This window comes from Cyprinus carpio, chromosome B14 (assembly GCF_018340385.1).
Source record: "Cyprinus carpio isolate SPL01 chromosome B14, ASM1834038v1, whole genome shotgun sequence".
Taxonomy (NCBI): Eukaryota; Metazoa; Chordata; class Actinopteri; order Cypriniformes; family Cyprinidae; genus Cyprinus; species Cyprinus carpio.
This window is the reverse complement of record NC_056610.1, coordinates 5,528,699-5,542,322: the sequence shown is the minus strand read 5'-3', so window position 1 is coordinate 5,542,322 and position 13,624 is coordinate 5,528,699. Positions and strand designations below refer to the sequence as shown.

Here is a 13,624-nt window from a genome sequence, read left to right as displayed (position 1 = left end):
GCTCGGTCAGGGGAGGCAGGGGAAAAATTTGAGGGTGAAAATGGGAGGAGGACTATTTAAATGTTAAATAAAAATTCAACATTAATTTCAGTTCATATCTCAGAATGTGTATTTTTTGTTTGTAATTTCACAGTTGTAATACCATAAAATGTTAATGAAGTTGATAAGCGCTGCATTTCTATCGCGAATGTGCTGAATCTGCTGATGTAATTACAACCGCTAGGTGACAGAGAAGGGGAGGCCGGGGGAGAGATGAGCTCTCGTGCCTCCTTTGGTAAAAAAAAAAAAATTAGCCAATCAGCATCGAGTGTTCCCTTTCAGCGCTGATGAGTGTTGAGAAAAGAAACCTCGTAGAGGAGGCAAGCCTCGCTTCTGGTATCAACCAATCATCATAGACGTAAATTACGTGATATTAGTTTGAACGTCTCGCGCTGCACTGATAAGGCACTTATGATGAGCAGCGATATTGAATATTTGATCGCCAACAGATTTACCAAGCTGTCATTCAAACAGTTTATATACAAATTAAAAAAGGGAAACACATCTAAGCTGGATATAAAATACAGCACTCGGCTTAACAGGCAGCTCTCTTTTAACACAGACTTTTAAGAAGGGATGGATGTTTGTTCAAGTGATAGGCCAGGTAAGTGAAATTAAATTATATTGTTGTATGTGTGTCGTTTTCTTCACGTTTTCTGACTAAAAGCAACCAAAAAAACATTTTAAAGCGGTTAAGCAAATAATAATAATAATCGGCAGGGATCCCAGACTAATACAATTAGTGCCTCCTCTATTTTAAAACCCACCAGCCGCCACTGATAATGACTACAAAACACACTCTATTTCTCATGATGTTTGTTTATGTATTAGGTTTACATTTCTAATACCATCATATTTCATCTCTAATCTGATTTAATTCTCTTTGCAGCTCCGTTGACTCTAGATCCAAACACAGCAGCTCCTTGGCTCACACTCTCTGCTGATTTGACCAGTGTGTCGTACAGTGATTTATATCAAAATCTTCCTGATAATCCAGAGAGGTTTGACAAGTATCCATGTGTTCTGGGATCTGAGGGTTTTAACTCAGGAACACACTGCTGGGATGTGGAGGTTGGAGACAATACACTCTGGATTGTTGGAATAACCACAGCATCAAACCAAAGGAAGGGAGAGGTTTTCTTTGACACTAATGTCTGGCGTGTGCGGTACATGAACAGTAAATACAGCTCAAAATCCCCAGATCAACCCTTCACTCTCTTGACAGTTAAAGGGAAGCTGCAGCGTGTGAGAGTTGAGCTGGACTGTGACAGAGGAAAGGTGTCCTTCTCTGATCCTCTAACTAACATCTGTCTCTGCTCATTCACATCCACCTTCACAGAGACTGTCTTTCCTTTCTTACATAACTCCTGCACAGCTTCCCCTCTGAGGATCTTACCAGGTAAACTGATTGTAACAACAGAAAATCACAGTTAAATCTCATTCTGCTTTTAGATAAAATACAAGAATTTGTTGTTTTCATTGTTTTGCATTTTATGGTTCAATAACAACACTGTAATCAAAGTAAAAGGTTTTCTCATTCATCAATAAAAAATCTACTCAAAGTGTTGTTCAAGCTACTCTAAAACATTTTTTTTTTCACATTTCTTATGGATTTCTTATTGTTCTGTATTGTCATTTTTTTTTATTATTGAGAACATGTAAACAACATTACAGAAAAAAACAGGCATCAAAAACAGAAGCTCCAAAGATGTTTAAGCACAAAAAACCCCTAAATAAACAAAACAAAAAGGGAGACATTCACAAGACGCCAAATACAGATTCATAATATCTTACAATAGATGTAGCTTTTGAATTTTTACAATTTTAAGAGACTTCAATAACAGAGTGAGAAACAATTTTAAGAGACTTCATTAACAGAACAATTTTAAGAGACTACATTTATGAATGAAAAATTTGCCATTCAGGATGATGAAATTTACAAAATTGTGAATATTTTTATCATCATTCTAAAAGTAGATGAATTAGATTAATTTTAACTGAAAAAGTAAAAAAAACAATCTTTCCAAAATGACTTTACACTCTGACAATCAACAAACAGATGATTTAAAGACTCCTCACAGTTGTTACAAAAGGTCCAGTAAAATGTCCCTCTTGGAGTAATTCTCTTTTGTTCATTAAATACTTGTCTTATATCTTTGTTAGTACATTTTTTTTTTTATCAAACACATATTTACCATTTATAAGGAGACTGCAATCTTTATTGTCAACTTTATAATAAGTCAGGTGGCTGCATATTAAATTAATAAGCCCAGAGGGAATAGCTTTGATTACTACAGACAATTCTTTAAATTTTATAGGAAAATTGAATTTGGAAAGAAAAGAATCATAAGAGTGAATTTTTAAAGATGAATCAAATAAATCATTCAAATACATTAACCCGTGATCCAACCATTTCTCAAAAAATAAACTCTTGCCTTTAACTGTAATCAATTCGTTGTTCCATATTTTCATTCTGTGAGGAGACAAATTATGCACAAAGCACAATTTCCAGACCAAGAGTGCTTGCTCATGGAATTTAGACAGTTTTATAGGTAATTTAGATGGTACACAATAATAAAAATAAAAACCAAATTGAATCAGTATCAATAACACACCTTTTGATCCAATTAATCTTAAAAGTATTGTTCATGTCTACATAATCCAGCATTTCAAAACCTCCTTCAGATTTCTTTCCAACTAATTTTTTTTTTTTTTTAAGATGGTGGTGCGTATTTTTCAAGCAAAAATTAATTAATACTCTATTAATTTCTTTACCAGTAGAATCTTGAACAAATAAAGACAAGATAAACCTTCTACTTGTGTTAATAAGATTCTGCCTAAACTAGATACATCCCTTCTTAACCAATCATTGTTATTTTCTTAATCTTGTTATTAAAATTAAGATGCTGTCTTACGGTCAAATTTTTAGATATATAAATTCCTAAATATTTAACGTATTCTTTCACTGGAAGGTCAAACATTGAATGTTCAGAAGAATCATGCACTGGAAGAATTTCACACTTTGTAATATTTAACTGGAGACCCGAGGCATCAGAAAAGGTTTGAACTAATTTTGATTGCATTCTTAATTTGATTCTTATCTTTTAGAAATAAAGTTGTATCATCAGCCAATTGTGATATTTTTGTTTCTCTATGAAATAATGTTATACCATGTAAATTTGGATTTTTAACTACACTAATTGCTAATAGTTCCACAACAATTAAAAACAAAAATGGGGAAATTTGGCAACCCTGCCTCACTCCTCTGTTGATGAAGAATCTTCTAGAAGTATTATTTCTGTAATATTACAGAACTATTAATGACTTTGTAAAATATTTTAACAGTCTGAATGAAATTATTTCCAAAACCAAATGCATGTAAACTCTGTAATAAAAATTGGTGATCAATTGTGTCAAACGCCTTATAAAAGTCAAAGAATAAAATAAAAATTAATATTAATAAAGAATAAAAAGTCTAATATTTGAACTAATATGGCGTTTCACCATAAAACCAGTTTGAGATTCTCCAATTATTTTATTTAAACCACTCTTTAATCTAGTGGCATAAACTAAGGCTAAAATGTTATAATCAATGTTTAATAATGTTATTGGTCTCCAGTTGTCAGTGCTCAAGGGGTCTTGTCTTGTTTTGGAATTAAACTGATAACATCTCGTTTCATTGTTGTGCTCAGTTCTTTCTGTTCTAAACATTCTTTATACATGCTAAATAAAGGGTTTTTTATCAGATCCCAAAAGGCACAATAAAATTCAACGGTTAACCCGTCTGATCCAGGGGATTTTCCTTTTTTCATTGAAAAAAGAGCTTTAAAAGAGCTTTAGAGATCTCAGCTTTCGAAATATCTTCTTCACAACATTCACTATAATTATTAGAAACTGTTGGAACAAAATGTTTAACTGTTTGTAAAAAAGTGCTTATTTTTTCATTGTCAGAATGGGGAGTATAAAGTGTTTCATAAAAGGAATACACAAAAGATGCTATATTTGAAGGATTATTAGAGATTCTTTCATTTATATTCAAAGATGAAATAGAGTTTCTTGTATAATTTATTTTTTCAAGAGAAAAGAAATAACTAGTATTCCTTTCACCTTCCTCAAAACATTTGGCTCTTGATCTCACATAAGCACCTTTAGCTAGTTCTATATATAGATTATCTATTTCTAAATTAAGAAGATATACTTTAGACTTGCCATCCTCGGATAGAGTATTTTGTTTAATTGAAATATTAAGTTGCTCTGTTATCTCTGTAATCTTCCTAAGTTTATTTTTCTTGAATTCTTTACCTCTTCTCATAGCAATTACCCTGACTTTAAACTTATATAACTCTCACTTTTGAGTAAAATTTAAATTATTAAGGCTCAGTCGGGGGGCCAGTTCTCCTCTGACCAGACGAAACCAGCAGTTCAATTCCAGACTGCAGCAAAGTCAGATTGTGGAGAAGAATCATCTGTTTACTGTGGTCTTGTCCCGGTGGTCGTCTGAGACAAGGTCTTTACAGGGGATCTGTCTCTGGGGCTCATCTAGTTGTCCTGGTCTCCGCTGTCTTTCAAGGCTGTAGAGGTCCTTTCTAGGTGCTAATCCACCATCTGGGCTGGATACGTACTGGATCCGGGTGACTGCAGTGACCCTCTGACTTGGATTCAGACTGGATCTGGTTGCTACGGTGACCTCGGAATAAGAGCGAAACTAAGCGTAGATGCCATTCTTCTAACGATGTAGCAAGTACATCGGGTGTTATGGGAAGTGTTCCCGGTTCCGGTTTACCTAATTAATGCAGCCTAAAAATCCTTTAACGGATTTGGATATTGGAAGCGTATTAGTGTGTTATGTGTAAGACAGGTTAAAGAGATGGGTCTTTAATCTAGATTTAAACTGCAAGAGTGTGTCTGCCTCCCGAACAATGTTAGGTAGGTTATTCCAGAGTTTGGGCGCTAAATAGGAGAAGGATCTGCCGCCCGCAGTTGACTTTGATATTCTAGGTATTATCAAATTGCCAGAGTTTTGAGAACGGAGCGGACGTGGAGGGACTATAATGTAACAAGAGCTCGTTTAAATACTGAGGTGTTAAACCATTCAGGGGCTTTATAAGTAATAAGCAAGATTTTAAAATCTATACGATGTTTGATAGGGAGCCAGTGCAGTGTTGACAGGACGGGGCTAATATGATCATACTTCCTGGTTCTAGTAAGAACTCTAGCTGCTGCATTTTGGACTAACTGGAGTTTGTTTACTAAGCGTGCAGAACAACCACCCAATAGAGCATTACAATAGTCTAACCTTGAGGTCATAAACGCATGGTTGATGTTGATGAAGAATCTTCTAGAAGTATTATTCTGTAATATAACGGAACTATTAATGCCTTTGTAAAATATTTTAACAGTCTGAATGAAATTATTTCCAAAACCAAATGCATGTAAACTCTGTAATAAAAATTGGTGATCAATTGTGTCAAACGCCTTATAAAAGTCGAGGAATAAAACTAGTGCATCTGAATTAACAAATAGGTTATAATCTAACAGGTCCAATATAAGCCTAATATTTGAACTAATATGGCGTTTCACCATAAAACCAGTTTGAGATTCTCCAATTATTTTATTTAAACCACTCTTTAATCTAGTGGCATAAACTAAGGCTAAAATTTTATAATTGTTGTTTTATTGTGTTATTGGTCTCCAGTTGTCAGTGCTCAAGGGGTCTTTGTCTGGTTTTGGAATTAAACTAATAACACCTTGTTTCATTGTTGTGCTCATTTCTTTCTGTTCTAAACATTCTTTATACATGCTAAATAAAGGGTTTTTTTATCAGATCCCAAAAGGCACAATAAAATTCAACGGTTAACCCGTCTGATCCAGGGGATTTTCCTTTTTTCATTAAAAAGAGCTTTAAAAGAGCTTTAGAGATCTCAGTTTTGGAAATATCATCTTCACAATATTCACTATAATTATTAGAAACTGTTGGAACAAAATGTTTAACTGTTTGTAAGAAACTGTTGGAACAAAAGTGCTTATTTTTTCATTGTCAGAATGGGAAGTATAAAAGGAATACACAAAAGATGCTATATCTGAAGGATTATTAGAGATTCTTTCATTTATATTCAAAGATGAAATAGAGTTTCTTGTATAATTTATTTTTAATAACTAGTATACCTTTCCCCTTCCTCAAACCATTTGGCTCTTGATCTCACATAAGCACCTTTAGATAGTTCTATATATAGATTATCTATTTCTAAATTAAGAAGATATAATTTAGACTAGTCATCCTCGGATAGAGTATTTTGTTTAATTAAAGTATTAAGCTGCTCTTATTTTTCTTGAATTCTTTACCTCTTCTCATAGCAATTACCCTGACTTTAAACTTAAATAACTCCCACTTTTGAGTAAAATGTAAATTATTATTTTCAAAAGTATTTGCTATCAATTTAACTTGCTTCACAAAACAATTGTCAGAAAGTAGAGTGTTGTTAAATTTCCAGTATCCACGAATCATACTACTCTTACACCCATCAAATAAGATTGATATCAATTTGTGATCTGATAGAGGGACTCGAGTAATTATTGTTTCTGAAACATAGTTGATTAAGTCATAAGAAATCAACCAGTAATCTATTCTTTTATTCAGAGTATAGTCACAGCAATTGGGATTCAAATATCTCCACACATCAGAAACTTGTAATATGTCAGTTATAAAATCAAATAAATCAGAAATTCGTGAACTATGTTTGGGTGGAAAGTGGTCAACAGAATCGTGTGGAGCATCGTTGAAATCACCACCAATAATTACATATCCACCCTCATGCTTCTTTTTTAAACCTGTTATTGTATCACAAATCTTCTTAAACATTTCTAAAGTGTTTACTCGAACATTAAATCCATAGACATTGCAAATTATTAAAGTGGAATTGTCCAGTTTAACAGTCAGTATAATCCATCTTCCATTTTCTGAACGAATAGAATCCAAAACATTGCCTTTGAATTTGTTAAAGAAAATTGTGACACCTTCTGAGTGATTGGATCCATGACTAAAAATTGCATAATCTCCCCACTTACGTACGGTATTTCACAGCAGCTCCCGCGCGCAGTATGCATCACATGTGCTGTGAGGACCTCTGCGTCAGCTGTCAAAAATACTGCCTGATCAAAACTGTCACCTTGTCTTTACTGCAAAATAGAAATTCCAAATAAACTACCTCATCAAATGAATTTGTTTGTTTAAAAATGTAGTTAATTTACATTTAGATTAAAATAGCCTAAAAGTCAATGATAATACCATAATAGATATGTATCTCTGAATACCATGTTGTTGTTGTTGTGTTTTTATAAGCCAGGGTTGCATAAAAAAGTGGTTTGCGCTGAAACAAAAACTTGTTGTTTAATTATTATTTATTAATTATTATAATTTAACATTTTAGTAAAAATTATTATATAGGCTGATTTAATTCTCTTTCAATTTCTAACATATTTTATTCTCCATATAGTTTATTTACTTTGAGAGATATATATATATATTTCCAGTTCACTCCTGAGTCCAGGAGATGAAAGCACAAATAAAGTAAAAATAAAATTATACATTCAGTCTGTGTTGAAATGGTGCAAAGTGTAATCAAAACTCCTCCCTCTCACAGTCTTTCCTCAGGAAATGACTAGTTATTATTTCTCCTTTACTGAAAGATAAAACCAGTGCTGTGCATCAAAGGAGGACACTATAAATGAGGATTTCTTGAGAAGTTTGATGAACAAAATAGATTTTGATTGTAGTTATAATTGTTATTTACTTTTCAAAGTAAAGTTAGTTTCTTTTCAAAGAAAGTTGAAAGTGAAAGTAAATTGTAGATCGTTGTAGAAGAAGAGGAAATGGATTCCAAATCTGTGGAGGAGCTTTCTTGTCCCGTGTGCTGTGAAATCTTCAAGGATCCTGTTCTTCTGTCCTGCAGTCACAGTTTCTGTAAAGAGTGTCTTCAGCAGTTCTGGAGAACCAAGAAAACTCAGGAGTGTCCCGTCTGCAGAAGAAGATCATCAAAACAAGAGCCTCCACGTAATCTAGCATTAAAAAACTTGTGTGATTCACTGATAAAGGAGAGAAACGAGAGGCGCTCATCAGGATCTGAGGAGATCTGCAGTTTACACAGTGAGAAACTCAAACTCTTCTGTCTGGAGGACAAACAGCCGGTGTGTTTAGTGTGCAGAGACTCAGAGAAACATGTCAATCACACATTCAGACCCATCAGTGAAGTGCTTTCATCTCACAAGGTCAGACACATTTCTAAAATATTTCACAGAATTCCTGAGAAACTGCAGTTTTTGTCTTTAGTCCTTCACCTTCTGTTTATCTCTATTCATTTATTTCCTTCTTGAAAGCAACGATTTTAACCTTCTGACATCCATTAAGTCACGGATCAAATAGAAGCTCACTAAGCTTTGCCAAGCTTGGATCATTTTTACTGATCAAATATTGTTTTGACAAGAATACTGACTGTTTTACAAATTAAAAAAGAAATTATAATAATAAAAAATCTGTCCTGAAATTATCATCCACAACTGGGACTGATTCCTGAGGATGACTGTTACAAAATATAAATACATTTAGCAAATCTTATGAAAAAAAAATAACATCCAAAAATAGTTAAAATTTATTAGCTACTTAAAGTTTCACAGATTTCTATCTTAACTTGTAGAAGGAACTGAATACAGCACTGACATCTTTACAAAACAAGCTCAAACATGCAGAAGAAATGAAAGCAGAGTGTGATAAAACTGGTTCAACACATCAAGGTGAGGTGATTATCGAGTAAAGACATTATTGGAGTGAGTGTTAATGCAGAGCTGACTGAAGTGAATGTGATGTGATTTCAGTCTCAAGCTGAGCACACAGAGCGTCAGATTAAAGAGGAGTTTTGAGAAGCTTCATCAGTTTTCTCAGAGATGAAGAAGAAGCTACAATCACTGCACTGAGGGAGGAAGAGGAGCAGAAGCAGCAGATGATGAAGGAGAAGCTGGAGGAGATGAACAGACACATCTCAGCTCTTTCAGACACAATCAAAGACACGGAGGAGATGATGAAAGACAGTGATGTCTGCTTTCTGAAGGTGACAACTGAACTTAGCTTCATTGTTTGTGCACAAAACTACAACCAATGATCAAACTATTAATTTGTATAGAAGGAACCCTGTTATGCTATGTTTGATGAGATAAAATGTTTTTCAAACTCTCTGTTTTCCAGAACTTTAGCATCACAATGGAAAGGTAAGTTGAGCTGCTGGTGTTTCTGCTCTCAGTGGATCTGAACTCAAATCCACTGCAGTTCTGACTCCTGAATGTTCTTCCAGAGTCCGGATCTCACAGCCGGATCCACAGATGAGTTCTGGAGCTTTGATTCATGTGTCACATCACTTGAGTAACCTGCCCTTCAGAGTCTGGAGGAAGATGCAGGAAACTCTCCAAAACAGTGAGTCTCCAGCAGATCTGACACCAGAACAAACGGTTAAATACTGCAGATATGAACAAAGACAGACTGATTAACATTCATGATAAAAATAAATAAATAAATGTAATAATAATTTGAATTTCTATGGAGTTCAAGTGAATCTAAACTGTATTTCATAAGATCATCGGATCGTACTGCAAACTCATGATGACTACAAAACACAGTATATTCCTCATGATGTTTGTTTATGTATTAGGTTTACATTTCTAATACCATCATATTTCATTCTCTAATCTGATTTAATTCTCTTTGCAGCTCCGTTGACTCTAGATCCAAACACAGCAGCTCCTTGGCTCACACTCTCTACTGATTTGACCAGTGTGTCGTACAGTGATTTATGTCAAAATCTTCCTGATAATCCAGAGAGGTTTGACTTTTATCCATGTGTTCTGGGATCTGAGGGCTTTAATTCAGGAACACACTGCTGGGATGTAGAGGTTGGAGACAATACACTCTGGAATGTTGGAATAACAACAGCATCAAACCAAAGGAAGGGAGAGGTTTTCTTTAACACTAATGTCTGGCGTGTGCGGTACATGAACAGTAAATACAGCTCACAATCCCCAGATCAACCCTTGACTCGCTTCAAAGTTAAAGAGAAGCTGCAGCGTGTGAGAGTTCAGCTGGACTGTGACAGAGGAAAGGTGTCCTTCTCTGATCCTCTAACTAACATCTGTCTCCGCTCATTCACATCCACCTTCACAGAGACTGTCTTTCCTTTCTTATATAATCGCTGCAAAACTTCCCCTCTGAGGATCTTACCAGTTAAACTGATTGTAACAACAGAAAATCACAGTTAAATCTCATTCTGCTTTTAGATAAAATACAAGAATTTGTTGTTTTCATTGTTTTGCATTTTATGGTTCAATAACAACACTGTAATCAAAGGAAAAGGTTTTCTCATTCATCAACAAAAAAATTCTACTTAAACTGTTGTTCAAGCTACTCTAAAACATTTTTCACCTTCTTATGGATTTCTTATTGTTTTGTATTATCAAAAAAGAACAAATGTAGGGCAGGTCTTGGTTCTATTCATCCGTTGTTGACTGGATCTTGATTGATTTTTGGATTTGATTGTATGTGATTGGTGTTACACTCAAATATGAATGTGATTGTAGCATAGAGGAGTAACTGAGTAGAGGATCCAAACAGAATCAGATCAAAAGCCGGGCTCCAACACACCTGCCTGTAATGTTCCAGTAAAGCTGAATGTCTAGAGTAGATTATTATAATTGTTTGATTACAGGAGTTGAACTCTGAGCAGAGTTGGCTTCAGAACTTCAAGCAAAGCCTCTGTGTGTGTTATAAACTCTCTCTGGTGGACAGGCTTAGGCCTGTCACGATAACAAATTTTGCTGGACGATAAATTGTCCAAGAAATTATTGCGATAAATGATAATATTGTCGTTCTAAGACCAGTTTCAACTAATATAATGATAATGGCATACTAATGCAGGTACACCTTTTCAAAGATCAATAAACTTTTATTTCTAAAGAATATTTAACACTGAAAACAGAAAACATTTTAAATATCCACAATAAATGAACAAAACAACCAAAAAAAACAAAAAAAAACAATAAAAGCAATGGACTGTCAGTCTCTGCTAAAACAATGCACTTGAATAAATACCAAAAACAACCAAAATCAATAAATAAAATGGATGTAAACAAAATTGCACTTCAAAAAATATTAAGCATTAGACTCAGACAGAAATAGTGGCAGTTATGACCTTTGTAAACAAACAAAGCCTCAACAGGCCATATGCAAAAAAACTTAATAAAAAAAAAATAATAATAATTTCTCCAGCATAAAGCTTTGTTCAAATAAAGCAAAAGTGAATTGCCGTCTATGTCCACCAAGAGAGCGAGAGAGAGAGAGAGAGAGAGAGAGAGAGAGAGAGAGAGAGAGAGAGAGAGAGAGAGAGAAAGAGAGAGGTTTTATGGCAGATTCCGAGCAATGTTTATATGCCAGTTATGGATGCTCATATTGACCGTTTTACCATTAACCGAAAGTAAACATTTTGACCAATGAAGGGGCCGTTCACATATCGCGTCTTTTTTTGTGCTCAAGTTCGTTATTTCAAATGTAGACGCGCGGTATGCGCGCTCATAATGGAAGCGACGCGCTCGTTTTCTCCAGGCGCGTCCGCACCGTATCTAGTTCAAAACAACTCAACTTTTCAGAATGACGCAAGAGCACCAGAACCAACTCTATCAGCTTCCAGCTGATGGATGCTTAGCAACGACAGACGCCTCAGGAGCGCAACTGCCCTAGCGTTTTGGAAAGGAGGAGAAAGCGGCGCGCCTAGCGTTTTCCACGCGTTTTTATGCGCGACATGTGAACGGCCCCTAATACTATCAGTTAACTATTTTTTTCTTTTTTTGCTGCATGGTAATAATATAGCTCTCTCTATATATATGTTAACTCACTGGGCGCGTTGACGCGCAACCACACGCCTACAGACATATTTAGCTGAGCAAGCCAAATATAGCGAGCGAAAAGTAGGCTACTATGTGGGACCATTTCGACAGAAAGGGCAACGAAGTTACTTGCAAAATATGCTACGCGGTATTAAAATAAAGTAGTAGTGCAAGTACAATGCAATATCACTTGCGACGCAAACATTCACAAATGAAAGGCGCTTCCCAAAGCCTGCCGCTCTAGCGAGACGTTATCTCTTTAATCCCGGGACATCTGTGCCATCGGAGAGGCTGTTTTCTGCCGCGGGGTGTCCACATGCTGCGCTCCAGACTAAGACCACATCATGAAATGTTACATTTTTTAAATAAAGAAAAGAAAAAAGAAATTATCGCGGCCGGAAAAATTATCGAGCTCATTTTTTTTTTTATTATTATTATGCGATTAATTGATTAATCGACTATCGCGACAGGCTCATGTAGTTCACTCTTAAAAATAAAGGTTGTTTGTTGGCATTGATGGTTACATAAAGATCCTTTCAGGTGGATGAAACCTTTTTTATTGCTCAGACGGATCTTTATAGTGGAAAAATGTTCTTCATGAAACTTATGTTTAAGAGTTTTTAGAGGAAGATGTTAGGCTGCATCAAGCTGAAGAACGCTGCCTCCACAGACAGTACACAGAATTAATACCACCATATGAAATTAAATGAATGACAGAAAATTATGAACGTTGGACAATAAATATATAACAGCTTGACAGTACTGTTTTTGCAGTATTGTCTTATATTAATGTACATTAAAGGAAGGCTGTAAACAAAAAACTTTATGTAAAAAACAAAACAAAAACAAAAAACTACAGCCACTGTCTCCAAAATTATTTAATTATAACAGACTTAATTATGACTAACTTTTAAACTGTAATTGGTTTGCTATCAATCATGTCTTTTTCTCTTTTTAGTTTAAGAGAATATGTAAGTGTGACCAGCTTTGTTCCATTAAGGATACTTCTTTCCCCATCTCAAGTAAAGATATCAAAGATATTGAATTTATGGTCCATATTGTTAGATTTATATATATATTATACATATATATGTAACCCAGTAGAATAATATTCTACAGGTAATGAGTTTACTGCTTTATATATTGATATATAAATAAATGAGTGTATGCTTTTAAGAACGCGAGCATATATCAAGTTAGATTGTTTTACACACGTAGTTTTAACCTACAAGTTAGGTCTTTCTTTATTTTATTGGTTCAAGAGAGTTAAGTCCCGCCCGCACCTATGTCTTCTGTTTTTTGAGTGGTTGAGGGGGGTGATTGACAAGGCGGGAAGGCGGTTCAAGAGAGTTAAGCTATGAAGAGAGACGCGCTGAATGCGAAATAGAGTTGTGAATTCTACGAGTTTTACAAGTTTAAAATATTGAACTGTAATATTGATCGCGTGTGAAACACGATTCATGTTTATTTGTGTTTATTGTGAGTTCGCTGTGAGTGTTTATACGACATTCCGTTATCTTTAATCGTCAGTCACGCGCATGGACTGTTCTTTAATATCCCGTACACGTTATTCATCTGAACCGGACTGTTAAATTAGCGGAACATTTTGAACAGAACCGATTGATCCGTGAAGCAGTGTTGTTTCCTGCACGACGCGGGGGAAATT

General features: G+C 35.0%; 1 protein-coding gene and 2 pseudogenes across 1 annotated transcript in view; 2 read left to right on the top strand and 1 right to left on the bottom strand.

Moving 5' to 3' along the window:
* LOC109056096 overlaps window positions 1-1,624 on the top strand; it is a 23,290-nt pseudogene extending 21,666 nt beyond the window's left edge.
* Window positions 1-7,174, bottom strand: part of LOC109079919 (nuclear pore glycoprotein p62-like) — a 77,589-nt gene extending 70,415 nt beyond the window's left edge. The window contains exon 1 of the mRNA XM_042737834.1: window positions 7,105-7,174. The gene's annotated coding sequence lies outside the window, so the exon portion shown is untranslated. The remainder of the gene's footprint in view (window positions 1-7,104) is intronic.
* A 681-nt stretch (window positions 7,175-7,855) lies between these two features.
* On the top strand, window positions 7,856-10,478 carry LOC109082290 (annotated as a pseudogene).
* Window positions 10,479-13,624: the final 3,146 nt, after the last annotated feature.